Source organism: Phoenix dactylifera, unplaced genomic scaffold (genome assembly GCF_009389715.1).
Source record: "Phoenix dactylifera cultivar Barhee BC4 unplaced genomic scaffold, palm_55x_up_171113_PBpolish2nd_filt_p 000416F, whole genome shotgun sequence".
NCBI classification, from domain to species: Eukaryota; Viridiplantae; Streptophyta; class Magnoliopsida; order Arecales; family Arecaceae; genus Phoenix; species Phoenix dactylifera.
In genome coordinates this window covers 334,905-346,464 of record NW_024067856.1, presented here as the reverse complement: position 1 = coordinate 346,464, position 11,560 = coordinate 334,905, and positions in this window count along the sequence as shown.

Genomic DNA, 11,560 nt, shown 5'->3' with positions numbered 1-11,560 from the left:
TTCGCTGGCTCCTTCAAGACTTGACATGGTCTAATTGATCATTATACATGTTGGCTGCATCTTATGCTGGATCAATCCTTCTCCCTTTTCCTAACAACAAAATAAAAATCTACATCACATTATAGGCAAGTTGAATGACTTGTGTGATATGGATGTGTGTATGTGTGGGATACAGCCCAACGCCCCTTTTGGAAGGGGCAGAACAGGGGATCGCAGACGCGATCCCCTCCGACTTCTTCGGGCACAAGGACGCCGCGGACACTCCGCGGCTACACCGCGGTGGTTTCCCGTCCACCCCGCGGCCACTGATCTCGCCCCACCGCCGCGAAAATCGCGGCGGATAGCTGTTGAAATGGGGCGATAAAACCCCCATTCTTCCACCTCTGGAGATCACCCGAGCCCTCCTCCCTCTCCTTCGTCTCCTCATCCTCCTCTCCTCCCTCTCCTCTCCCTCTCGTTTCTCTGCTCTTGCCTCCCAAGTGGCTGGCGTGCCGCCGGATCCACCACCATCACCATCCATGCCTTCCCCTGTTTTGGGATCTACTTCCCTTTCGGAAAACGTCGTCGCCGCCACCACTTGATCGCCGGATTGAGCACCCGCTTTGCTGAGATCCCTCCTCTCCACCGCCTCCGTTGCCCGCCGGTGAGTCTCCCTCCTCCTTGTCTTCATTCTTGATTTCTTCCTCTATTTGACCCTAAATCGAGACCACTTTTGGTCTCTTCTTCACGCACGTCGCCGCAGCGGCCGCCGGCCGCCACTGCGGCCGACTAGCCGTCGACCGAACGACGGCCTTCGCCACCCAGGCTAGCCGCCTAGACCCCCCCCCCCCCCCCCCGATCCTTTCTTCCTCTTCTTCTTCTTCTTCCCTTGTCCGTGGAGGTTTGGGGAAGAAGAAGGGCCCTGTTCACGGGCTCTATTCACGGCGGGCCCAACTTGGGCCCGGTTCGAACCCGAAACCCGAACCCATTTGGCCAATAAATGAAATTTTGCAGTTAGCCTTGGCGGTATATTATTTCAAAAAAAAGGGCCTTCTGTAATTTGTATGTAATCCCTATAGAAAAGATTTATTACATAAAGGTCCTCAACTATATTTATTTAGTCCCTTCACTCAAGTTTTATTATAGAACAGTACCCTGTAATTAAGTATTAGTCCCTGCAATAAATTTTATTGCATAAATGAACCAATTAGAAGCCAACCTTGGGGGCCCTATTGGGCCGAGTCTATGCGGGCCCATTGGGCCGTATCCGATATGGACCCTATCGGGTCATACCCATTATAGGCCAACTCTGGGCCCTGTTGGGCCATGTACAATAGTATTATTTTTTTAGTTCTGCTAGCTCTGAAAGTAACAAAGATTTAACTAAATTGAAACAGGTGAATCTGATCCGCCTATCTGAAGTAGGGGCTAAGCGAGAAGAGGCAAGTTTTGACATATGTTTTGTATTCAGTAAAATGGTCAAGCATGTTAAAATTTTATTTGAAAATTATATTGTATGCTCTGAAATCCGTAAAATATGACTGGATAATTTATGAAATCTATTTTTCTATATATATGCATTCTCAGCATGGCTATGATCTGTTCTATTCTGTTCTGGCCCCGCCAATGGGGATTATACGTTGGACCTGTCGACTTGTAATCTATGAGGAACTGATTTCGACACCGTACCACCGGTGATTAGAATAGTGGTATTTGGACACCGTACCATCGGTGCTTAATAATAGTGGTGTTTGGCACCTTGTGCAACCCATACCACTGGGTTACGTGGCCGTAGCCTATTATATTGAGATTCTGGTATCAGAATTTTTAGAAAAATAATAATAAGTTTTGAAAATAGTAAAACGATGTTATTTATGATTTATTCCAGACATTATCCTGTATTTTGATTTGATATGCTCTGACCCCACTTTGGGGTATTTTGTTGCTTACTGGGCTAGTGTAGCTCATTATTTTATTTTATCCGTTTTTCAGATCCAGAAGCTTGATCGCACGAGATTGGGGAGTGCGTTAGATTTTCCGATGATTCCATTAGTTATTGGCATTTTAGTTAGATTGATTAGAGTATTTGACTTATGATAGCATATGTTATTTTGAAATTTCTGAAAGAACTATTTGAACATTTGAATTATGTTGGCATATGCTATTTTGAAATTTTGTAAGACTGTTTTTGAATAAATTTAAAAATAATTTATGTCATCCTTAAGCATCTGCATTTGCTCCGATATGTTTCGATGCCTTGCACGCCTGTGCGGCCCGCCGTGTAGGCGTGCGGCGTCTGCCGCGCCTCGGACTCGGGGCGTGACAGATTTGGTGGTATCAGAGCTCAGGTTCAGATTTCTTGGGATTGTGTTTGAAATAGTCAGATGGAGCTTAACTTTTAGGATCTTTAGGATTCGTCGGAAAGTTTGAGAGATGGGTAGACATTAGGCCATTAGACGAAGGCATTTATTTGCTTTTGTTATTGATAAATTTGAGTTATTTTATCATAATTTTGAAATGCTAAAATTAGAATGCAACCTAAATATGGTCGTAACCGAAGTGTGAATGAGCTATTCTGAGAGTTTTCTTGGTGGAGGAATTTGTATTTCAAATTATGATTAATTAGATTTTGACTAAATTAAGTGAAGGAATATTAGTCTTGGGATATTATCATGCAACGTAATTATTTTAAAAGTTTAACTTGATATCAAGCACTGTGGATATTGCCTCTAGTTCAAGTTAATTATTTGGTGGCAAGTTAAGGTTCATTTATAAAAAGTTGTTTAAAGTTTGGATTAGAAAATATTTTATAATATTCATTGAAATATTCTTCGAGGATTGAAATATGTATGTGGATCATGTATAAAACTCTTGTGTAGATAGAAATTATATTTGGGATGAAATTCTAGAATTTTTCTTTAGCTTTACCTAGAATTTGAAATTTTTAGATCTTTTCAAATTACAATGCAGATTGGGTATTTTAATTGGAAGTGATTTAGTAAATTATGAGAATATTGGTTGTTTAAATTATTTTAAGCTGGTCAACGATATTAACTCTGTGATTTGGAAATAGTTTATGATGGTTTTTCTTATTAAGTAGAACTTCAATATCAAAGGAAAAGAATCGTGTTTTTGATTTTGGACTGGTATGGATATCAATTGCGTTATTAGTAGATTCTCTAAGATTTACAAGATCTCGAAATATTTGCAGTATTGGCAAATAAAAATATTTTACTTATTTGAGGAATTGATTCTCAATGTAAAATCATAAAGCTTATATCTTGGTGGAATTATCTTGTAAATCTTTAAACCAGATTATTAGATTCTTGTGAGTTAAATATTTATAATCAATGGCCATGAGTTGATTATGGATTTTGTATCACCACATGTGAAATGCAAAGTGGGATATCATGAGAGGCCCAAATGAGTTAGCCTAAAAGAAAAGATTCGGGATGATTGAGTAAGCTCCTGAGTAAGTTAATCTAGAATCTTTTAATTTATCGAAGCTTGGAATAAATTACAACTTATATAATGGAATTGTCAAGGGAAACTAGAATTGGCTTAGTTCAAATTTGGATCTAGAATATGATTACTTGATTATATGATGGTAACAAATACGACAACTATCTCAAGGGTTAATCAGACCTAGTGTACTTGGAAAGCAAGGATAAAATTTTGCTTGGATATTATAAAAAAAATGTTGATCGATCTGGGATCATTAAGAAATTTTGGAGAAGTTGAGCAGCGAAAGTATGATGGACTGAGTCAATTTAAACTGGTCAAAAATATTGACTATGTTTTGGTAACATGTTATTATGAAAGACTATGTTGTTCAATAATGAAAGATTTTGTTAATAAGGGAAGATGAATACTATTGATTCTCAGGTCAATCATGATATGATTATGTTATCTCTTGAATAGACTCTGCTATTTTTGGGTATGCTAAGAAAATAATAATAACAATAATTGAGCGATCATGACTCGGGTTAGTTGATTGTTGACCCAAATATGGTCTAATTTGTTAAGTATTTGAACAAACCATGCATTATCTGCTTCCATCTTTTGATTTTAAGTTTAAGTTAAAAGCTTTGTGGCATATTGAATCATGGTATCATACTTTGCCTTCTCAAGACTTGCTCTTATAATTTGATGCAAATCATTTTTGAGATAGACCGTTGCTATCTAATGATCATCAGTACATGTTCATTTTGTGATTACATTTCTAGCCATTAATGATTTGACTCTAAGGTTGGTCATTATCCTTTGAGGATCAGCCCACTACCATGATAAGTGTATGAGATCTATTTCATTTCAAGTTCTATCCCAAACACAACTAATTTTATATCAATCCTGTTGTGATCGATCATGATCCAATCGTCGAGTGAACATACATTAAGATGATATTTCAATCTGAGATTTTAGTTAGTCACTTATGAAATTTTTGATAATTGATCTAAAGCTATCTATCCATACTGATATTAATCGAGGAGAATGAGATCTTGGATTTATATTACTCAATGGGCTGAGCGTTTTTGAATTTGAAAGGCCTAGATCTCTCAAATTTCGAGGACGAAATTTTCTTAAGGGGAAGAGAATGTGAGATACAGCCCAACGCCCCTTTTGGAAGGGGCAGAACAGGGGATTGCAGACGCGATCCCCTCCAACTTCTCCGGGCACCAAGGATGCTGTGGACACTCCGCGGCTACACCGCAGTGGTTTCGCGTCCACCCCGCGGCCGCTGATCTCGCCCCAGCGCGCGAAAATCGCGGCGGAGTGCTGTTGAAATGGGACGATAAAACCCCCATTCTTCCACCTTCCGGAGATCACCGAGCCCTCCTCCCTCTCCTCCATCTCCTCGTCCTCCTCTCTCCCTCTCCTTCTTCCCTCTCGTTCCTCTACTCTTGCCTTCCAAGTGGCTGGCGTGCCCGCCGGATCCACCACCATCACCATCCGTGCCTTCCTCTATTTTGGATCTACTTCCCTTTCGGAAAGCGTCGTCGCCGCCACCATTCCTTTCTTCCTCTTCTTCTTCTTCTTCCCTTGTCCGTGGAGGTTTTGGGGAAGAAGAAGGGCCCTGTTCACGGGCCCTATTCACGACGGGCCAACTTGGGCCCGGTTCGACACCCGAAATCCAAAACCAAAAAAAAAAATAATCCGAAACCCGAAACCCAGTTCAGATCTGAGCCCGGAAATCCGAAACCCGAAACTCGAACCCATTTGGCTAATAAATGGAATTTTGCAGTTAAGCCCTTGGTGGTATATTATTTCAAAAAAAAGGGCCTTCTGTAATTTTTGTTATTTGATCCTAATAAGAAAGATTTATTACATAAAGGTCCTCAACTATATTTTATTTAGTCTCTTCACTCAAGTTTTATTATAGAACAGTACCCCTATAATTAAGTATTAGTCCCTGCAATAAATTTATTGCATAAATGAAACCAATTAGAAGCCAATCTTGGGGGCCCTATTGGGCCGAGTCTATGCGGGCCCATTGGGCCGTGTCCGATATGGACCCCTATCAGGTCATGCCCATTATGGGCCAACTCTGGGCCCTGTTTGGGCCATGTATAATAGTATTATTTTTTTAGTTCTGCTTAGCTCTGAAAGTAACAAAGATTTAATCTAAATTGAAACAGGTGAACCTGATCCGCCTATCTGAAGTAGGGGCTAAGCGAGAAGAGGTAAGTAACTTAATACTTCATGTGTGATTTTCAAATTATTTGATAAACTGATTAAGTTTTTGACATATGTTTTGTATTCAGTAAAATGGTCAAGCATGTTAAAATTTTATTTGAAAATTATGTTGTATGCTCTGAAACCGTAAAATATGACTGGATAATTTATGAAATCTATTTTTTATATATATGCATTCTCAGCATGGCTATGATCTGTTCTGTTCGGTTCTGGCCCTGCCAATGAGGATTATACATTGGACCTGTCAACTTGTAATCTGTGAGGAACCGGTTTCGACACCGTACCACCGGTGATTAGAATAGTGGTATTTGGACACCGTACCACCGGTGCTTAATAATAGTGGTGTTTGGCACCTTGTGCAACCTATGCCACTGGGTTACGTGGCCGTAGCCTATTATGTTGAGATTCTGGTATCAGAATTTTTAGAAAAATGATAATAAGTTTTGAAAACAGTAAAACGATGTTATTTATGATTTATTCCAGATATTATCCTGTATTTTGATCTGATATGCTCTGACCCCACTTTGGGGTATTTTGTTGCTTACTGGGCTAGTGTAGCTCATTATTTTATTTTTTCTGTTTTTCAGATCCAGAGGCTTGATCGCACGGGATTGGAGAGTGCGTTAGATTTTTCGATAATTCCATCAGTTATTGGCATTTTAGTTAGATTGATTAGAGTATTTGACTTATGATAGCATATGTTATTTTGAAATTTCTGAAAGAACTATTTGAACATTTGAATTATGTTGGCATATGCTATTTTGAAATTTTGTAAGACTGTTTTTGAATAAATTTAATAATATTTATGTCATCCTTAAGCATCTGCATTTGCTCCGATATGTTTCGATGCCTTGCACGCCAGTGCGGCCCGCCGTGCAGGCGTGCGGCGTCTGCCACGCCTCGGGCTCGGGGCGTGACAGTATGTACTTTAGAATTCGTACACATGCTGATATAAGGAGATTTTACAAGAACAATGTCAAAACAAAGAACGAAACAATGAACAAACAATGTTACGTGGTTCGGCTTGAAAGCCTACGTCCACGGGAGACGAAAGATAGGATCTTTTTATTCACTATATTAACCAAGAATACACCAGCATAGACCCATATAAAGGCCAAAGGCAACAATAGAAGGCGGGTCCAAACAAGCAAACAATCGTAGGAGAAAAACTCTCCATAACAACCGCATCTAATTCAAACACATCTGCTAATTAGGAGCCTTACCAAATCTCTGTTAGTGAATCCACCATAAATCACTCCCAAATCCCTCTCTTCTCGCCAACACTCCCCTCAAGTTGGTGCGAAGATATCAATAGCACCCAACTTGGACAAGATCTCTTGGAACCGGGCTGCTGGTAAACCTTTTATGAAAATATCAGCTAGTTGTTGATTACTGCGAATATAGGGAGTACAGATAATTTCGGCTTGAACATTTTCTCGAACAAAATGGCAATCAACTCAATATGTTTTGTTTGCTCATGAAACACAGGATTTGAAGCAATATGAATTGCAGCTTGATTATCGCAAAACATCTTCGTTGGTTGCGATGAGTCAAATCCCAAATCTTGCAACAAAGCACGAAGCCAAATATTTCACTCGTAGTGGATCCATGGCTCTATATTCTAACTTCAGCACTTGAACGTGCTACAACATTCTGTTTTTTACTTTTCCATGTCACCAAGTTAACACCCACAAATGTACAATATCCTGTTGTGGATCTTCTATATATTTGACACCTGCCCAATCAGCATCCGTATAGGCACTAATATAACTGTGTCTGTTCCTTTGCGTCCATATACCTCTTCCAGGTGATCCTTTTAAGTATTGCAGTATTCTATTAACCGTCGTCATTTGATTAACTCGTGGAGCATGCATAAAGCGACTAACCAAGCTCACTGCATAAGAAATATCAGGGCGAGTAATTGTGAGATAGATTAGTTTACCAACTAATCGCTGAAATTGACCAACATCAGACAGCAGTTTACCATCCACATAAAAATTGCCTCCACTCTCAATAGGAGTGTCAATAGGTTTCACTCCTGTTTTTCCTGTTTCATATAATAAATCCAACACATACTTTCTTCGATTAAGAAAGATGCCTTTATTTGAATAAGCAACTTCTAATCCCAAAAATATTTTAGAACACCCAAATCTTTAATGGCAATTTTTTATGAAGAAGAGCCTTGAGTTTTGAAATTTCACCTTGATCATCTCCAGTGATTACTATGTCATCTACATAAGCAAGAACAATAGTGGTGCCAAAAAAACCTTTCTTGACAAACAGGGAAGGATCTGCACTGCTTCTTTAAGCCCAATATTTATTAGCACATGACTGTGCTTAGCGTACCAAGCTCGTGGAGATTTTTTGAGACCGTAGATAGCTTTATTTAACTTGCATACCAGATCTAGCATGTTCACTAGATGATGTCCTGGTGGAATACTCATATAAACTTCCTCTTCTAGATCGCCATGTAAGAAGGCATTCTTTACATCCATCTGAAAAAGTTTCCAACCATAATTGACAGCAAGAGATAGGAGAACCCGAAAAGTATTCATCTTAGCACTGGAGCAAAAGTTTCTGTGTAGTCTACTCCATATGTCTGAGTAAATCCCTTAGCAACAAGTCTTTGCTTTATATCGTTCTATGGTACCGTTACTGTTATACTTGATCTTGTATACCCAACGACATCCCACATATTTCTTTCCCAATGGCAGCTTGACAATAGTCCAAGTTTATTCTCATCCAGAGCTTGGAGTTCTTCTTTCAATAGCTTGTTTCCAACAGGCTTGGAGTTGGCTTCTTGAAAGTTTGTTGGTTCATTCTAATAGATATAGCACTTAAGAATGAACATGAGAACGAGCAACTTTATCATATGTCACATAGTCTTGTATTAGATAAGATACTGCATGATAAGTAAAGAAGTCTTTCATTGCAGCTGAAGGGCACGACTCTCTACTTGACCGCCGGGATAATTTCGGTAGGAAAAATATAGATTGAGTAGAGTCCTCTAGTCCCAAAGATCCAGGCTCCGCGTCGGCCATAGTTGCACCTGTTCTGGTTCTTGTTCCTCAGTCACCATAGGATTACGCTCGCTGTTGAAGTGGTACCAAATCAGACAAACTCCCCCTGCGGCAAATTTCCATCCTCCTTTTTGGCTTGAAAGAAAGGCTTAGACTCATCAAATCGAACATCACGAGAAATAACTAACTTTAGTGATATTGGATCATAACACTTGTACCCTTTCTTTGTAGAAGAATACCCGAGAAATACACAACAAGTGGCACGAGCATCTAGCTTATCACGATGAATTGCCTATTGATGAACATAACATACACAGCCAAAAATCTGCAAGTGTGAGAAATCAAGCTTGCGTTTAAAAGAATTTCCAAAGGTGACTTGAAATCGAGAACAGGACTAGTAAGTCGATTGATTAGATAGACTGCAGTGAAAACTCCATGTGACCAATACTTTTGAACATTCATTTGAAACAAAAAGCTCGGGTGATCTTATATATGGCGTTTTTTCTTTCAGAAACACCATTTTGTTGTGGAGTACCGACACAGGTTGTTTGATGAATGATTTCTTGGCTGCATAAATAATCAGGTAAAGTACCTTTGACAAACTCAGAACCATTGTCAGAACGAAAAATTTTTACTTTAGCACCAAATTGATTCATCACCATACTATGAAATTCTTTGAAAAACAGAGCACACATCCGTTTTAGATTTCAATAAGTATATCCAGATAGCACGAGATCGATCATCAATAAACAACATAAAGTATTTATAGCCATCACAAGAATCAATAGGTGTAGGACCCCATGAATATGAATGAATTAATTCAAAGAAGTCAGCGGTCAAAGACTTTGAATATCAAAAGGTAAATGTGTCTGCTTAGATAACTGACAAACATCACAAGTAGAGGACTCAATGAGTAATGAAGGAAAAAGACAGGACAGAATATGGTTGGATGGATGTCTAAGCCGTTGATGCAAAATATGACTTTCTGTCAAACTACTAGTGTGACATGCTCTGTCAGCTGGTTTGATCAAGTAGAGACCATGAGAATAAACTCCCTCATCAATCTTCCTCCCTGATGTTCGATCCTGAAAGGTAACGACAGTGGGGAAAAATAACATTGCAATTTAGTGAGCGTGTAATTTTTCCAACTGAAAGAAGTTGTGAAGGAAATGAAGGAACAAATAGAGCATTTGAACTCGAAGAGCCAGAGAATAAGTTATTTTTCCAGATCCCAAAACTGGAACTGTGGTCCCATTAGCAACAGAAACAACATGTTTTTGGAACTATCAGAAAAATCAAGCAAATAAGTAGAATCGTTAGCCATATGATCTGTTGCTCTAGAATCAACGATCCAAGTATTGACACTGGAAGAACTAAAGAGAGCTTGAAGGTTACCTGACACATGAGTGGAGGAATCTGGTTCAGACGTGACAGACTTACTGAGTTGTTGAAGAAGATGACTTAAATGTTATTGAGATCGATGTATCTACAGCCGCTGCTTGCTCCTTTTTATCAATGCTACCAGGATTAGGCCTGAGATGAGGATGAAATCCCAACAACGGTCCTTGGTGTGCCATTTTTTTCCACAATGTTCGCAAGAAAAAAATTCCTTCCTAGTTTTATTCTTGTAATTCTTTTCTTTGCATTGCCGGAGACCTTCTTCTTTTCATATTTCTCAGACAGAAAGGCACTGAATTCAGTTCTATCAGATGTTGATTTCGTATCACTACTTATAGTCTTTTCCGAGTCTCTTCTCTTGAATAGTAGAGCACACACTAGACAATGATGGAAGTGAGGGATTCATGAGTATGTTACTTCTGAGATTCTCATTCTGGTTTCAAGCTACTCAATAGTGAAAAAATTTTGTCCTCTTTCGCTCGTTTCAGAAGAGTCTTCGCATCAATAGTAGGTGGGCGATACATGTCAAGCTCATCCCACATTTTCTTAAGACCTCCGAGATGTTCGATGAAGGTTTGTCACCTTGGTCTGCTACAGCAATCTCCCGCTTTAATTCAAAGATGCGAGCATTATTTTGATTACCATACAAATCTGAAACTGAATCCCATAATTCTTTTGCAGAGTCAAAAAAGGTAAAGATATCAGCAATTTGTGGCTCCATAGAATTGAGAAGCCATGATCTAATGAGTTGATCATTACATATCCACTCTTCAAATTTCGGATCAGTTTTTTCAGGATAGGAGTTTTACCATCAATAAAACCCAACTTTCTCTTGCCCCCAAGAGACAGCGTCACAGCACGAGACCAAGATATATAGTTAATACCATTCAATGGAACAGTTGATAACTTCCAACTAGGATTAATATCAGATTCTCCCATTGATAAGGAGAGGAAACACAGTCAAATTAGAAGAAAAAATGATCTAAAAGAAACACTTACTCGGATAACCTTTGGTGCAAAAACTAGATCGACAAACAACTCAAACCAATGGCGTCGACCTCGCATTCTTCCTGCTCTGATACCATGTCAAAACAAAGAACGAAATAGAGAACAAACAATTTTACGTGGTTCGGCTTGAAAGCCTACGTCCTTGGGAGAAGAGAGATGGGATCTTTTTATTCACTATATTAACCAAGAATACACCAGCATAGACCCATATAAAGGCCAAAGGCAACAATAGAAGGCGGGTCCAAACAGGCAAACAATCGTAGGAGAAAAACTCTCTATAACAACCGCATCTAATTCAAACACATCTTCCAATTAGGAGCCTTACCAAATCTCTGTTAGTGAATCCACCATAAATCACTCCCAAATCCCTCTCTTCTCGCCAACAAACAAGCATTACATTTTTTACTTGTCTAGTATTAACCTATCACCTCAGGTTTTTCATATTCGTAGAAAAACCTATT